Genomic DNA, 18,492 nt, shown 5'->3' with positions numbered 1-18,492 from the left:
CTAGCGGAGCTGTAAGCTGGGTTTCAAAACTACAGTCAGTTGTGACTACGTCAACAACAAAAGCAGAATATGTTGCAGCTAAACAGGCTAGTAAAGAAGCGGTTTGGTTGAAAATGCTATTGTAGGAACTCGGACATGAACAAGAAGAGCATTTCTCTGTTTTGTGACAGTCAAAGTGTCTTATATCTTGCAAGGAATCTAGCTTTCCATTCCAAGTCAAAACATATCCGAGTGCAATACCACTTCGTTCGTGAGAAAGTGGAGGAAGGAACAGTCGACTTGCACAAAATTCACACAAAAGAAAACCTAGCAGGCTACTTAAAAAAGGCAATCAATTCTGACAAGTTCAATTGGTGTCGATCCTCGAATGACCTAGTAGAAATATAAGCAACATGAAGGTGGCAAGGTAGAAAGGTGCGGAGATGTGATTGATTATCAATCAAATCTCTAAGTGGGAGATTGTTAAATAATATTTCCCAAGCTTACTCAAGAAGCCTCCTTGAAGATGGAAGTCTCTAGAAGCCACTAGGTTAAGAGATTTTCCAAAGCTTGCTCGAGAAGCTTTCCCTTGGAGAGTTGAAGCAACTAGAATCTTCTAGAGTGGAATATGTGGCAAATCTATGACCACTAGATCATCACCAGATCCAAGGCTAATAATATGTGGCATATTCTGTAGTCATAGAAATTTGTTTGATGACCAAATATGGATAAGCTATAAATAGGTGGGCACCCATACTTGACAATCCATCCCAAAAAAAAATTCTCAATTCCAAGTGAGCTAAAGTGAGTGTGAGGCTTGGTGAGATAAAGATAGAGTGAGTTTCTTCTTATGACAGATTTTGTTCTCCTTACGAAAGAAAGTTTGTAACTCCTACTTTATTGAGTGGATTTCTTCTTCCTTACCTGTGGTTTTTACCCTAATTCGTTTAGGGGTTTTCCACGTAAAATCACTGTGTTATTTTCTTCTTCTTTCCTCTCTACTTCTTCTCAAATCCTTTTTAGCTGCGTTTTACTCAATCCGATTCCAATCCTTTTTTATAAGAATTTTAAGATTATTCGTGAACAAAATTTTATATTTAGCCTGTTAAGGAAATAATTTGTTTACCTTGCTAAAATTACAAGCACCAACCCAAGATAATTGAAGTAGAGAAGTGCACAGAAAATTGAATAGAAACACCAAAATACTTTGGATGTTAATCCATAGTATCCAATCATTGATTAAGTTATAATTACATACACAGCTCCTCGTACAAACAGCTATGGAACCTCATCAATCACCTCGTTGGACGAAGTTTTGAAGTTTTAACAGTTCAGAGGATCTATGTTTAAAGCGGACAATATAGTACCACTGTGAAAATGTGAAGTATCCCTTGTTTGGACTACCAGTGTTAGAGGCATGGTCTAAACCTAGCTGTGTTGGTAGAATCTGTGGGGAGCCTTGTAAGATGTAGTTATGATGTAATCTGTGGGTGTGTGCTATCCGCTTTCATTCTGGTTCGAGAGTGGATTGATGAGTGACTACTTGAAGACAGATTCGATGGTACTTTGCTCGAATTGAGAATTGTTGGGTTTGTAAAAATGCAAACAAAATCTCACATTGAGTAGGAAAGGATAAGATCATGGTTATATATGTGAAGATAATATTTCCACTCGAATGAAGCCTTTTGGGTAGTTCCAAAAGCAAAATTGTGAGATCTCATGTCCAAAGCGGACAATATTGTACATAGATGTAAATTTCTCTTATCGGGGAACTCATTTAAGGAAATTTTGAAAATTGTGAATGGTTATGCTTTTACTTCACACCCAATTGCTTTAAATTTATAAATTTTGACTAAAAATAAATAGTAAATTTTGTGTATTAATAAAACTTAATTCTGATTTTGATTAAATTAGAGAATTTTTGTGGATTTTTTTATTGAAGGGGAGGATAAAAATTATGAAAAGTTTAGAGTTATGAATTTAAATGTATTAAAAATTTTAATTAGACAAATTATTTATTTTAAATAAAAAATACATTTAAAAAATAATATTTAAATATAAAAATAAACTTGAAATTCAATCACATCACTCTAAATATTAAATTAAAAAAGAAAAATCGATTTTTGGGTTTAATTAGCAGGGAGAGTTTGTCTGTAAATTTTTCCAAGGTGAAATATTGATTTTTGTTGAGAAAAAAAAAAGTTATATAGCAATGAGTTGGTATTTTTTATTTAGCTAATTATATTAAATTGATTGTATTAAAGTCTATTGCAGTAAAATATAAAAGGAAATATTTGAGTAAAACACAATTAAGAAACTATTTTTGTGGTTCGATAGAAACCCATTAAAACTAAGTTCAAATTATAACGAAAAAAATAAAAAGAAAAAAAAAACCAATGCTTCCTTGTCGGATATGGAAATCGAAACTCTCGAAAGTAAAATCAAATGCCAAACGTTGGCGGTGAAAAACAGAGGACTGTGGTCGGTAAAAAATTGGATGGTTAAAATTTAATTTAGAAAGATTTAAAAACTTTTGAGGGTAAATGCTAAAATATGGAAGAAAAACTTTTAGATTTTAAATTAGGCTTCCTTCTAAACTGGCAAGATAAAAGTAAAATTTTGTCGAAACAATTTTGAAATTAGAGTCCCAAAATGGTCGTCTAATCAGGTCATGTACTTGGCTTAAATTTCATTAAAAATCTAAATTTCAAAATTGAATCTGGGTTTTGAGAATTATAATAATTTATCTCATGGTAAATCCGATCTTATCTTTTATATCTTCTATCACTCTTAATTTTATTATTATTATTTGTGGTTATTTTTTAAAAATATTTTATGCCATGATAATATATAATAATTTATATATCGTTTTTAGATTTAGTGTTGTTTTCGTTTTCCTTTTCCTGAAGGAAAAGGTAACCCAAATATTCATTATTATAAATAGGAATGAATGAGAGGATAATTTTGTTGTGAGTTTTGAGATGGCTAAGGAAAAAGGGAAAATTATGAACATAAATTTCGAGCTTCCACCTGAAATTGTTCAACTAATACTCTCGAAACTCCCCTTCTTCAATTTGCCCACTTCTCGGCTCGTCTGCAAACTCTGGAACAATCTGATTTTGAGTTGTAAGTTTGAATCTCAAACTGATCAAATTTCAAATCTTTTCTTTGCTTATAGTTACCCCAATACCAATATCCACTGCATGAACTTGGAATATCCAATCAAATATTATTCCATCAAAGGCTTCAACTTTGTTGCCTCTTTTAGCCTCCGTTCTAGCTGGAGGACCAAGATCAACACCTCCCAATCCCATTCCAAGGTGTCTGTCCAAATTGTCAATTCCGTCAATGGACTCCTCTGCCTCACCGAGATCGAGACCGAGACCGACATCGTGTTGGCATATTGAATCCTGTGACTAATGAGTACATCAAGCTTCCCACCGGAGATCTGGAACGGTATCGGTATCGCTATTGCCACTACGGGTTTGGGTTTAGTCCCGTGACCAAGGAGTACAAAATAGTACGAAACTGGTGCAGATACAAAACGGGCATTACAATTGTAGAGATTATGGCATTTGGTAGAAGCCACCCCAGCAATGGCAATGGACTAGCATTGCCTCGCCTGTTCGCATCAAATCCCATGGCGTTTGCTTCAATGGAGACCTTTTTTTTGAATCAGAGTACATGTGCTGTCAAAGATTCGATCTACAATCTCACATTTTTCAACAGATTTCTTATCCACTGAAGATCATCCCCAAATTATGTGTTGCACTACTCTTGGGGTCCTTAATGTCAATCTCTATCTTACTCGTTACAGTCCTCCCACTCTTCAGTACCATGTATGGAAGATGGAACAACAACAACAATATTCATATTCCTGGACAAAAGTATCTGTTGTGGATTTACCACAGAGTCTTTTCCCGAGAAAAGATGACGGTTTGATCGACAAGTTTAACCTCAAGTTCCTCAAATCTTGTGACGATGGTAACATCTTGTGTCTTCTCCATGGAGTCCATTTGACATCGTATGATCCCAACTGTGGAACCCTCCGCAAATTGTATCGAGTTAAGAGCGATTTGTCCATTTTCACCGTTGAGTCCTTCAGTCTTGATTCTCTTCACAACATTCTCACAGGAGATGATGCTTGAAGATTGAGGATTCCCCAACTACGACTGATTTTTTCTTGCTTTTTTTATCATTTATACTTACTGTGGGAAAGGAAAATTATGTATGTTCCATCGTTATCTTTTTATTTATTATGATGGAGTTTTTTCAATCTTTTTTTATTTATAGTTACTATGGGAAACGAAGGAAGATTATGTTCCATCTTTATTTATTCATAATTCTACCCAAGATTTCAAGATTATTCTTGGAATAAAATTATACATTTAGCCTGGTAAGGAAATTGTTTGTTTACCTTCTTTGGAAGTTTAATTTTCCTACACAAAATGCAAAAAGAAAAGCAAACACAATAGGGAAGAGGATGAGAATGAGTGCCACAAGGGGAAGTTGATTGTGGTGAAACCCAAAGTAATCTCTCAAGAAACCTGAAACTGTTGTCTTTTCTTCAAACACATTCAGAGTGTTGTCTATATCTCCATATTGTGAAGTTAGCAAACAATTCAAAGTCCATGATGTTGGGGACATATAATACAACCACATCCACCACCTTGGGATTTGCTGCATAAAAAAGGCACAAATTTTGATTTCTTTCTCATTACTATAAAGTAAGAAAAGAGCCTTGTTTTAGTCAGATATGGCTTACCGGTTTCGGGATGAGAAAGCCAGAAAAGAGATTGAGGATGGTGTAGAAGGCAGAGGACAAAATGTTAGCGATGTAAAAGTTTGGTGTGATGGAGACAAGCAGAAACCCAAGATAATTGAAGTAGAGAAGTGCACAGAACATTGAGTAGAAACACCAAAATACTTTGGATGCTGATCCATAGTATCCAATCATTGGGTAAGTGATAATCAGATAGGCAGCTACTTGTACAAACAGGTATGGAACCTCAACAATCACCTGCAAAGTTATACAAAATTTTGAAGTTTAACAGCTTAACTTATGAGAGGACTTCACATTATAGAGTTTCAAAGTTCAAAAGTCTCAAAAATCTGGTAATGTGTTGACATATTAGTGGTAAACATAGACAAGACATGAAGAAAAACAAAACATTTAGTGGATTTAAGTTATGTGGCAAGCTGCTTTCTGTGGTATATTTGGTTAGAAAGAAATACGAGACCTCGCTCTATTTTCATAATAACACACAATAATACGATATTGTCCGAATAGGGTCTTAAGTTTGTATGCGTTTTATTTTATCTAAAAGGTCGAATACTAATAGAAATCTTGTCTGAATTTTTTCAATTTCAATTGGATTGGAAACTATGTTCGCATCTCCAACAGAATAAAAGGTATTTTTCAAGGGTGTTTGAGGAATGATAATTATTCAGACTAGAATTTGATCTATTTTAATGTGTGTCTTGGTGTCTAAGACAAATGTTTTACATAATTATTTGTTGGTGTTATTTTGGCTCAATATTGGGCTTCTCAATCTTTTTTTTTTTTTTTGTCCTTACATTTGTGCTTCACTATTTTTTATTTTTTATTTTTTTTACATTGTCCTTACTTTTGTACTTTTACTTGCAAAGTTTGTCTGTATAAAACTAAAAGCCTGAATGACAATTTATCGAGAAGATTGAACAGGTTAAGATAAGTAATGTACCTGTGCAAGTGAATAAGCCCATGAAGAGTACATCCCAGCAAACCGTTCTCTGTACATCACAGTTCTCTCCATTGATATATAAGGAAGGACCAATGAGCAGTTGTCGATGCCAAGGAAAATTACGGCAGTATACATTGAACCGAAAATATTGAATAAGTTCTGCTGGTTCTCTCTTCATACACAAACAAAAAGAAGATAAAAAGTTTCACATGCTTGTCAGTCTCCTAATACTTTTAAGAACTGAAATGGAATGGCACCAAAAGCATTGCATAGATGCATAAAATACTCACAGCTCCTTTCCCTTATTCCAGAATACTATCCCAAAAATCAAAGATGATACAACTGTATGTATGAAACGCATCAAGTTATAAGAAGGACTTCGCCAATACGACAAGTTTTGCTTCCAAAGGCAGGCCTTGAACTGTCCCATGAAACTTTGCGAAAAGATGTTTGAGAAATGCAAATCTCTCGAACCAGGAGGTGGAATACTCAACTGCTTCACAAGTTCTTTGTTATTCCTGCAAAACAGGATTTGTTGAAAAGCATGTTTTATGTCTTTTTTTCTAACAGTCCATAGATCAATTTGAAACAATTCTCTTATCTTATTTTCATTGCATGATAAAATAGCTTCTTATCTGAAGAAGAAAATTAGAAGAAAACAAAAATTGAGATCCTAACTTGTGTACTTGGGTGAGACGAAAGATTCTAGAGTTTAACTCACTCATATAGAGCAGAATTCCTATATACTTGAGCAAAATCTATGCCAAGTTCAGCTGCTGATGGTGGAGAGGTAACCTCTAACATCCATGTTGCAGGATTGTAGTTCTCTCTGATCTTTGAAACCCCAGAGATATGCTGTGTGCAATAGAAAATGGAATGCTCAGAAACAATGAAAATGGAATATATTGTTACAACAGAATTGCTAGTCTTAGAGAAAACTGACCTCAAAATATTCTATAATCTCACTTGATTGATGTCCAAGTGGTCCGCAGTAGATCATACCACCGCCAGTTTTAAGAAGAATCAACTGCACAAAAAGTGAAACCAGCATAAAAATCATAGACTTGTGATTGTAGCCATCCCCGCACTCTCAAGTTCTGCTAGTCAAGATTGTTGAATGAATTTCAAATGACATGGGTTTTCAACAGACCGGCAAAAAATGTTTTCAACAATTGTCATGTGGGCAAATGTTTGAAGGGAGGACAAAAAGTTCAATGTACAAATGCAATTACAGCTCTAATTTGAAAATTTACCTCATCAAATGATTCAAAGATGTCGATACTCGATTGGTGGGATCGTTCTACCAGTATCCTCTACATTCTTGACCGCACGCATGACAATAGCGGCTGCTCTGGCATCCAAACCAGTGGTAGGCTCAACAATGAAGATGATAGAGGGGTTGGAAACAAGCTCCACAGCTATGGTTAATCGTTTACGCTGCTCGGTTGATAGACCGCTGACACCAGGTACACCAACTAAGGAATCCTTTATGCTATCAAGTTCAATGATTTCAAGGACTTCATTCACAAATTGCTACAAAATAAGGAACTAATGTCAATTTCATGAGCAAATTATCCTCAGTGAAAAATAACTATAACCATTTAAGTTTCAGCTTGAGAGGGCATGAGAACAGCATACTGCTTTTGTTTTTGAATCAATGTCGGATGCCAAACGAAGCCAAGCAGAGAAAATTAGAGATTCTTCCACTGTGATTTGTGGAGAATGTATATCAGTTTGTTCACAGTAACCAGATATCCTTGCGAATGTTTCTTGAACTTTAGGAAAACCCCCGATTTTTATTTCTCCTTCAACATATCCACTTGTTTTCCTTCCTGCAAGAACATCAAGCAGAGTCGTTTTCCCAGCTCCACTGACACCCATCAATGCCGTGAGGACACCCGGCCTTAAAGCCCCTGTAATATCAGAAAGGAGCTGGAGTTTCTTCTGGGTGAAACCCCTCTCTCTCATTTCCTTGAATCAAAACAAAAAGTTAGTTGTAATATATTCAGGCTTTTAGTGCTTCAACCATGAAATGAGGCTCGTCTGTGAGATTGTTCTCAAAATAGTTTTCTCCTTTCCAGAACATAAATCGAACCCAACCAATCACAATTCTTAGAATCAATTATAAAATCAAAAATAAAAACAGGTTCAATATTAGTTTCAGAGTCTCAAGACTATTACCAATGGCATGTCCACATAATACTGCAAATCTTGAAACACTACTGTTAAAGGCGTAAAAGGCAGTGCAATTCTGCGTGTTCAAAATCAATAGAAAAGAACATCAATAAATTTATACAATGACAACAATTGCAAAATTCTAAAAAAAGAAAAACAAAGAGGGACAGATTACGTAACCTTTGCTCGATTCTACGGTGGTCTTAGGAGAAGGAGCTTTTTCCACAGAATTAACACCGCCATTGCAATCATCACTGCTCTTTGCTTGTGCGAGCTTTTCATATGAGACAATGGCGCGAGACGATCCAGGAGCTGAATGTAGAACGAAATGTGAAACTCATATATGTACTACTACGAGATTTGAATTAGCATTTCAAAGCAATCAAAGAACGAAGAACGAAGAACGAAGAACGAACGAACTCACGCTTGAGAAAAGTTAGGGCCAATGCAAATCCAACATTGAAAATTAGGGCAAATCCGAACAATGCTCCGAGTGAAATCCAGTAGAAGTATTGATGATAATCGAGTCCTCGACTTTGAAGAACTGCATGCCCTATCGTAGTACCGTTCGTAGTTTCGATCTACAAAAACTTTTTGTTCATCATTCACTTTTTTTGCAATTTAGTCCTTAGTATTTAGAAATTTTCAATTTAGCACCTTCTATTTTTTTTGTGTTACTTTTTCAATTTTCAATCTTAAAATTCAGTGATAATAAACCAAAATATTTATAACGAACAAATTTTTAATTCCTTTATCAAATTTCTAACAAACTGATAGCAAATATTATATCCTATAAATTTCTGGCCATTCATACTTAATGTTGTATGATTTAATTATCACTCCATTTTAATATTTAGAAATAGATGAGAGACAAAATTAGAAAATATAAAAATATAAAGAACTAAATTGAAATTTTTACATAATATGGATTAAATTGAAAAAATTCTCAACTCAAATATAAATTTAGATTTTTAAACTTTGAATTTATGTAAACAAACCCCTCCATACTGTTGATAAATGTTAATCATTCACATTCAAACTTTTAATTTAATTTGATAAAAATTGAAAATTCACTTATCAACAAAGTAACTTTTTCCTTTAATTATGTGTAATAATAAAAAAAAAGGTCACGTAATTTTATTTTTTTTCTATTTTATTGAAAAAGTAGTGATAATAGTCTTACCTTTTGCCACCTCGGAGCAAGAAACTCATTGATAGAAAGACCAATTTCTCCATAACGAATTGGAGAAACCCAAAAGACCCATTCCAACCAAGCTGGCAAGGAAGGCTACAAAATTCCAAAATATATATATTTAAAAAAATCAATTTCTTCTTATTAAAACTATATATTTTTTTAAATATCTACAAGATTACTTTATTCTACCAAGTTCACAGGTGATTTAATGTTCATGAATTTCTATATTCAAACTCTAGCAATTTAATTTTCTAACAGTTCATTTATTGAGTCTTATTCTAATGTTTTTCTTTTCTCTTTAATGAGTTAGATTACGAACTTACAAGGTGAGATGATGAAGCCACCAAATAACAAGACTAGTAATATTGCAAAACTGCCCACCGTCATGGAAGCAATATTAGTTTGGAACACTGAAGCTATCAATCGAAACATTGACAATGAAGATAGATGCACCGCGAATAGAAGAATAAACTGGTGAAAGAACCTACGGAGAAATTAACACTACATCAAATGCTACAAAACTCAAGTGTAGGCTCTGATTGCCTAAAATATTGAATATTTAAATAAAAATTGAAAAAAAAAATTGTTGTAGAGATTTGAATTTAGAATCTCTTACTTTTCTAATATTAATCGTGGAGAAACTTCTTTTTAGCCCAACATGTGAGGGTGGAAATTTGAACTGCCCAACCCTTTGATTGATTATATATATTTTAACCAATTTGAGTTATGTTACTATGATTTGACAAATCCTATTAATATAATTATATTATTTGATTGTTTATTAATGAACCAATTAAAATGATATATGTTTGATGAGACTCTTTTAAGTCAACCTAAGTCCAGTTCATTGGTACCAATCTAAACATATCTAAACTAGTTAAAACACTTATCTCCGACCAAAACGTCGTGTATTTGGATTCCCACCCTATGTTGTACTAAAAAAAGTGTAGTTTATTGGTTAAGACATCGATAGCATTTTCTATAGATCGAATACTGTTCAAATTCACATTAACTAATAATTGTAATGCCATATTCTAAAAATAAAAAATTAAACCATAAACCTTTGTTGAATAATATATGTAGGTTATTGTGTGGAAATTTCATTTACTATAACAAAATTTAAGGGGAAATGAGTTTATAAATTGAATCTAGTGGTTATGGTTGCTAAACAAAATATAGTATATGGTTCTAAATTTGTTAGACAAAAATTCCCTTCTACATGATGTCTTTAGTTTGAGAAATATTTTCTATACATAGATTCTAGAAGACCGTTTGGAAATATTCTCGCTTCAGTTTTCCTGTTTCTTAATGAACATTTGGTAATTTTTGTTTCTCATTTCTTTTTAAGAAACATTTTCAAAATTGTGTAGAAATTATAGAAACAACAAAATTAAGTTTCTTGTTTCTTTTTCGGGTCACTAGTTTTTTCAAAACATAAATAATAACATTATTTTATCATTGATTTATAAAATATATAATAAATATTTAAAGTAAATATACCATAAAAATTAATATTTAATTAAAAATTAATTTCTAAATAAAAAATATTTTTCCTAATTTAAAATTCTAGAGATCAGAAACAAGAAATGGTTATGTTTCTATTTCTGAAAAAGAAGAACAAAAAAACAAAAAACAGTAAAACCAAACACCAATCCCTATTTTTATGTAAAAAAAAAAAAGGAAACGAGAAAAAAAAAAAAGAAACAAAAAGCAGAAAAGAGCAAAGGACAATATTGGACTAATAATCACATGTAAATTCGTTCCCCCATCTGATCCTCATCTCAATTCAAACCATTGCAATATACATCATCTTAGTGTTATATTTTTGGTTTAGATTAGAATCTAACTTTTGCCTCCGTTAATAATCATTAACGGAACCAACATGAACTTAGTTCAGCTATAATTGATACCGATCAAGAGGTCACGATTTCAAATCCCCCACTCTCATTTGTTGTAGTAAAAAAATCATCATTAAACGGAAACTTCTTTTTTACTAAACGGGTTTTATTAGTTATTGCAAATTTCAAGAAGTGAAGAATAAAGAAAGTAAAGGGTTTGTAATGTGAAACTGACCTGTTGGCCTCAACGCTGAAGCCAATGACATAATAAGTGAGACATGTCCACACTAATGATGCAATTAGTGAAAGAGGGATCTTCAAAATGGCAGCTGGAATTGCATAAGCCCATGCTGGATAGAAGTTGAATTCTTTCTGTTTATAGAACACTTCCAGTCTTTGGATGATCATTGCCAACTCTGGAAATCCATCCACAAGTAGTAAATTCATTGCAAAAAACAGAGCTCTCATGTAGTAGTCAGCGTGCTGAAGATCGACTTCCATTCGAGTTCGAAGAAACACCGTCATTGTAATCGAACCAAGAATGAGAAGCTGCATGTTCAAAGAAAAGAGAAGAAACGATGAGATTCCAAGGTGAGTTTGAGATGACTTTTCAGAACAGTGAAAAATACTATTTTCATATTTCTGGTTTTCTTACTAGTTTCGGAAGAACTCACCTGAATAGTTTTGAACATGTAGACAAATGAATTTCTTTTGATGAGAAGGAGTTCTCTCGACGCGCAAGCTTTAAACACTTGCCATTTAGAGACACTTTCTAGACCAAAGGAAACACCATTGCAAGGGCTTTTGGATGTGTCAAATATTTTTGAGACCTCATCGTCGAGCTTCCTTCCTAAACTCGACGACTTGAACTTCCTACAAAATGCATCGACCGAGACATATGCATATGGAATTTCGTTGCGATACCAAAATTGTGGTTGATCTTTTTTCGAAATGACCTCTTGAAGAAAATCTGCGACGCCTTTCCTCTCAGGACACTTGAACCCACAATCCTCGAAGAATTGAAGAACTTGATCGCGAGGACCGTGATATATGATCTTCTTTTTCGCCATCAAGATAATATCATCGAAGAGATCGAAGGTCTCAGGAGCTGGCTGGAGAAGAGAAACAAGTAATGTAGCATCTGTAAGATGAGCTAGATGTTGTAGACAAGAAACAATTTGGAAAGCAGTGGAGCTGTCCAATCCATTTGTAATTTCATCCATGAACAAGGCTCTATTTGGACCAACAATCATTTCTCCTGCACACATTATATTTCTCTTAATATTCAATCAACTTTCCTTCAATTTTTTTTTATAACAATACTTAGCTACTGACCGATAAACATCTATGTTCCTACTGACCACCCGTAAGATAAATGCTCAACCATCAGCACTAAAGCGTATTACTTATTATTATTATTATTGTTGGGAAAAGAGAGAAAATACTTGAAAATATGCAAATATTTATATGAATATTTTTACCTGTGGTTAATCTCTTCTTTTGACCACCTGAAATACCCCTTCTCATGGCATCTCCAATTAGAGTGTCAGCACAAATATCAAGCCCAAGGATCTACATTTTAATAAGTGGTGAAATTTATATATATATATATATATATATATTGAAATCAAATGATGAAAATGAAATTTTTGTCAAGCTAAAGAGAAAAAGAAAAGCAACCTTGAGAATGTAGTCAGTTTGAAGAGTTTGTATTAATCCTTGGACAGAAATAGCCTTCATGTAGGTATCAACATCATGATCTGGAATAATCCCTTCTTCCTTCTCCCTTTTACTAACCTCCTTCATCATATCTTCATGGTCAAACAAAATATTATTGAAGTTCACTGCTCAATTGTTTAGTAGCATATACTTGGTTCTCATTCGATTTAAATACTATTTCAGTCATCTCTGTATTTTTCGACTTTGATTCGTTTTGGTCTTTCTACTTTCGATTTTTTGTTTATTTTAATCCTTGTACTTTCGAAACGTTTATTTTGATCCTTTACTTTTAAAAGGTGATCGTTTTAGCCCCTTTCATTTTCATCTCATTTTTTAATTATATAATTTTAGCAAGATACTTCGCTCACTATATTTATTGAAATGTAACTATAAATTTGTTTTATATGGTTTCCATTGTGATAAAAAATTTTGCCAATAAAAATTAAATTTGTCACTTTTTAAAAGTATGAGACTAAAATCTACCACATTTGAATATTTTATCTTTTTTTCGGAGGGTTGAATATTTTATCTTTGAAAAATTACATATATATATTTTGCTCGAGTAAAACTTCAATTTTTTATTTACAAATGTTGTAAGAAATAATTACTAAATGTAGAGGTAAGAAATAATTATCAGACCCGTCTTTTAAAAAAAATCAATTAACAAGTACCAAGAAAACAAGAAACAAAAATGTTATCAAGAAGCTCACATGCTCGACTTCCAATACCTTGACATTGGGCTGAAAAATCTAGAGTTTCCCTTACAGTCATCTCGGGGATGTGCAGATCATACTGACTAATGTAAGCAGAAGTTTTTTGGGGAACAAATTCTTCAAGTTTGTGTCCATTGTACCAAATTTCTCCAGTGATCTTTTTGGTAAGAGAATATTAATATAGAAAAGAAAAAAAAGACACAAATAAAACAGAAAATAAAGAAAAATAAAGAAGGTAAAAGACAAGAATAACCTTGAGAGATTTGTTAAGATTTCCGGAGAGGGCTTTTAGTAGTGTAGTTTTACCGCATCCTGGGGGACCAAGCAGCAGAGTTAACCTGAAACGATCTGCTTTCTTGAGTTTAGATGGGAGAGAATTTCATTTTTACCTAAACGGTAATTAGTTGAATTCTAGCTCATTTGGTAACGTTTTTTGTTTTTTGTTTTTGTTTTTTCTCTTTTTAATTTATTGAAACATAAATAATTCATATCCTTTTCTCTTTCTCGTTTTTCATGTTTAGGAAATGTTTATAAAATTGGGTAGAAATTTTGAAAAACTACGTAATCAAGTTTCTTGATTACTTGTTTTTATTTTTAGTTTTGGAGATAAAAGATATTTTCTTTTTGTCATTTTTGACTTATAAATGGAATAATAAATAAATAAACATAAAAATTTTGATTATTTAAATTTGAAACAAATTAATTTTCATATCTTCTGTTTTTTAATTAACAAATTTAGAGAACAAAAAGAAGCAATTATTACCCAACATGTTTCTATTCTTTTAATAAAAAAATAAGAAACAAAAAAACAATTATACTCCTACAAAGAGGAAACAAAAAATAAGAAATAAAAATATTACGGAACAATTTCTAAAAAAAGTTCTAATTTTATCAAGTTGAGTCATAAACTTGACTAAAATGTCTAAACTCAATCCTAACCATAAAATCAAGAGGCTGGTTAAAAAAAGGTTCAATTTTGACACTAAAATGCTCAAACCTAACTACAAAGGTCAATCAGAGCATAACTGGACAGTCGTGAGGCTTGAGAGTTCGAATTCCCACATCCACACAGTCGTGAGGCTTGAGAGTTCGAATTCCCACATCCACATACTGTACTAAAAAAACTACAAAAATCAAGCAATAATAATATAACAAATATCCTCCAGAGAAGATATTTAACTTGATTGCTTATTTAAATTTAAATATTGAATTCATAAAACTGAAATCTTAGGGCATTGCTCGAAATGATTTTAGAACGAATGATTCTAGTAAAAAAAATCACTTTAAAAGTGATTTTAGTAAAAATAAATGATAATTGATTTCGTGAAAGTAATTTTTATATAATTATTTAACAATTGATTTTATATAATAAAACATGATTTTAAACCATTAATATTTAAAGCTTAAACAAAAATTTGATAGGATTTAGAGAGAGAAAAGTTATAAAGAAACAAAACTTAGAGAGATAAATTTTAGAAGATGGGAGAAAAAAATTTAGTTAAAGAAATAAACTTAGAAAAGAGATTATAACTAAATTTAGAGAGATTACGAATCATTGCCAAACATTTTACCAAACATATGTATTTTACAAATCTTTTGGTTTGAAATATATGTCAATTATCAAGACTATGCTCGTTTTGGCGCGGTATGTTAATAACAGTTAACTAAGTCTTCATCTACATTGTTATCATTGACAACATTAAATCGTAATTCGAATTTTAGTAAATAATTAAGGGACTAAGTAGGCAAAATTATCACCATTCAGAAAAAGAAAAAAAAAAGGAAAGAAAGAAAGAAAATGCTACCTTCCTGGCTTTATGAGACCACTGACATGGTCAATTATGTCAATTTTAGTTTCATGAAACTTCGAACCACAAAATTTGATGATGTCCTAACAAAATAACATAAACAAATTGTGCTCTCAAAAATAAATAAATAAATTGCAAAAATTTGGAATTTATTAGCTACCACAAGATTATGGCCATGTTTTTTCTATATATATCCGTGAGTGTTCGAATTAACTTACGTACATCTCGACTAATCTCATAGATAGTCGTTTGACCTTACAACATTTGAATTGTTGTTTTGGTATGCAAGGGGAGGAATATTGGGACCCGTTGTTAGGAGACAACGAGCCCTCGTATTCTCACAATGATAGAACATGCTTTACAAAGCCACATATTAATTTACAGACGAGATATTTGGAGGGATGAATTTTAGGTTGCAAAATAATCATTATAACTAAAATTGTTATTTTTTAAAATTTAGAAACTAAAATAAACATTTTGAAAATCACGATAAGAAGAGAAAATATATTTAAAAAAGGGTGATTCGAATTCCAAAGTGTTGGAAGGGCTTTCCCACTGACAACCTCGCAATCTGCCTCAATATGCACATTTTTGTACTTCACTTCCACCGTAGGAAACTTCACACCAACCCTACAACCATTACCCTTCATTAATAAATTATAAATATTCTTATATCCATATTTTAAGTATTATATCTTTCTAATATTAAAACCTCCTATTTGAGTCATTTTTCTCCTGCGGTATGACTCTATTAATATTCATGGGTTCCATCTCAAAATCAATTGACAATTAAATGAGTAGCTTATGTCTATTATAAATCATTATTATATCTCTTCTCTTTTCAATGTGGGATTCTTAACCGGCTCCTAGAAGACCTACCTTAAATAGGACAAGGAATTCTCTTGTCCTTGTCATATAAACGGGAACGGAGACGAGCATAGAAAATAATCCCTACTCGACTTCAAATTAAATGATAGAGATGGGGAATGGAGATGGGAAAGGCTTTGTTTTCCATTAAAATAATCAAATCAATGATAATTGAGATGAATTAAAAATTAGAAATGAAAGGCAAACGGCCGTTTACGGCTTGGGGATGGGTGATGAAGACAACGTGCATGTGCATGATGCCACAATAATAATAATAATAATAATAATAATAATATTATTATTATTATGCACCTATTTCAAAATTTTTCTTACTTCCCACCAAAAATTTTATCCTAGCATGAGAGTTCTATATTCTCTTCTAACAATTTTTTTTCTTTCCAGAATAATTTCAAAATGAAATCTTTTCAAAGTAATATATATATATATAAAGATGTAATTGTATCTATTCGAAGGATATTTTATAATTAATTAATGTATTTTCAATAAATATTTAAAATACTCCAAGATTAATTGTCATCTGACTTACAGACCAAAAAAGACGTAGATTCAGTTCCTTACATCCAGAAAAAAAAAATTAAGAAAACTTTGTACTTGAAAGAGCACAATTTAAATATATTTTCCTAATTTCCAAATATGAAACTATTTTTAAAATCTATTGAAATTATAGGGACTAATTTTAATATTTGAAAGGATAAAGAACTAAAATACAATAAATCAAGAGGAAAAAAAAAAAGACTTACCTGAGGATTCTCTCCCTAACTTTTGTCAAGAGTTTGAAATTATCATTCTCGACGTGTTTAATAAGTTTCTGAATAAATAATCGGCGTTCCACATCATCCAACGTAGTAACGTCCACAACTCTTGTTCCTCTCTCCTTCTCCTCCCTTCCATCGTCGAACAGCGACGATCTCAATCGTTCAAACGTCGGCAGTCTCTCGATCACTGCCCAAATCGAAGCTTCTTCGACGTTGCCATCCTCCTCCACGGCCATCGACGAGCTGCTTCTTAAACTCAAAGAAGTTTGTAGGCGAAATGATGAACTAAAGCCATTTTTGATAACTCATAAACAGCTCAAGCTCAGATGAGAGAGAGATGGACTCAAATATTGCAATCTTCTGATACTTTGTGTTTAAATAATGGAGATAGAGATGATGTTTGCTGAGAAGAGAGATGGGTATCATTCAATAAAAAATGTGCAATAATTTTATGGGAGAGAGAGAAGATATTTTAATTTTAGACAATTACGAGCTCATATAAATATATGACTCAACGTGAGGTCTTTCTTTTTCCTTTTTGTTTTGGTTCGATAGACGAGTGAGGTCGAGATTTGAAACTTATGTGCTTTATAAGTAATCATTTGGATTGAGTAATATTTAAGTTGACGTATTTTAGTGTTGTTAAATGAAAGGGGAGGTAGATTTAACGTGAGCTAAAAATATGTTTTCGTCTTTTATGTTGGAGTGTGTTTCAAAATTTAGTCTTATTTGTTTAAAAGATTTCAATTTAATCCTTGAGGATTAATATTTTTAAATTTATCTTCTTTTTTTGAATACTAAAAATTGATCTTTGGTAAGCATATACAGGACATGATACTTGATAATTTCAACTTTATTGAATAATTTGGGGCAGAATAAATTAAGATACACTACAATAATTTTCTTCTTCTGCAACAAATTGCAATTTCATCGTTATAGGGTACTTTTGGAAACGAAATGTAATTGTCATGGCAAAAAGTGCCCTATAGCGATGAAATTGAAATTAGTGACCAAAAGTTTCATCTAAATTTGATACTTTCAGCGATGAATATTACATTTTGTCACCAAAGTACCCTATGGCGGCAAAACTGCAATTCGTCGTCAAAAGTTTTCAATAGTATGAGATTTTTTATTCAAAACTTTTGGCAACGAAATCTATAGGGTATTTTTGACCACCAAATGTAATATTCACCTCCAAAAGTTTTAAGAAAAGAGTGGGAATTTCACCGCCAAATTTTTTTAGTGAAAATTAAGACAACAAAACTTGTAGTTACGAAATATAATATTCGTTGCCAAAAAATTGGAGAAAAGACTGGAAATTTCACCGTAAAATTATTTTAATGAAAATTAAGGCAACGAAAATAGTGGTTTTCACGACGAAATTTTACTTCGTCGCCATGGATCACAATTCTTAATGAAAATTAAGACGACGAAAATAGAGCGGAAGGGTAAATGGATGAACCGGTACCACATTCCAATGAGATAGATCTTCAGATTGTGGAAGCAGGCTTAAAAAGAATTGTTTTAAGATTCTCATAAATGAATTAAATTTACCTAATTCAGCAACTTAAGATTTTGGATTGAGTGGTGGTTTATTCATTTTTAATATGGTATCAGAACGTGAATGTTGGGTATTTGTGCAATTATCCTTCCTTCCCATCCATCCTTAAAGAATTACTAATATTTTTATGAAAATATT

The 18,492-nt window shown here is 32.3% G+C and overlaps 1 pseudogene across 1 annotated transcript; it reads right to left on the bottom strand.

Moving 5' to 3' along the window:
* Positions 1-4,290: 4,290 nt before the first annotated feature.
* LOC111021528 (pleiotropic drug resistance protein 3-like) lies at positions 4,291-17,125 on the bottom strand (annotated as a pseudogene). Its single transcript, XR_015790957.1, has 21 exons — positions 16,779-17,125; positions 15,615-15,780; positions 13,596-13,697; positions 13,340-13,499; positions 12,591-12,721; positions 12,392-12,482; positions 11,585-12,168; positions 11,146-11,459; positions 9,388-9,556; positions 9,061-9,165; positions 8,302-8,458; positions 8,036-8,189; positions 7,884-7,953; positions 7,341-7,673; positions 6,956-7,235; positions 6,646-6,729; positions 6,424-6,557; positions 5,993-6,220; positions 5,703-5,874; positions 4,745-4,999; positions 4,291-4,659 (listed from the first exon to the last, which is right to left on the bottom strand). The product of XR_015790957.1 is annotated as a pleiotropic drug resistance protein 3-like (transcript).
* Between the last annotated feature and the right edge of the window lie 1,367 nt (positions 17,126-18,492).

This window comes from Momordica charantia, assembly GCF_013281855.1.
Source record: "Momordica charantia cultivar OHB3-1 chromosome 5 unlocalized genomic scaffold, Mcharantia_2.0 BLBB01000005.1, whole genome shotgun sequence".
NCBI lineage: Eukaryota > Viridiplantae > Streptophyta > Magnoliopsida > Cucurbitales > Cucurbitaceae > Momordica > Momordica charantia.
This window is presented reverse-complemented; position numbering and strand designations above follow the sequence as displayed.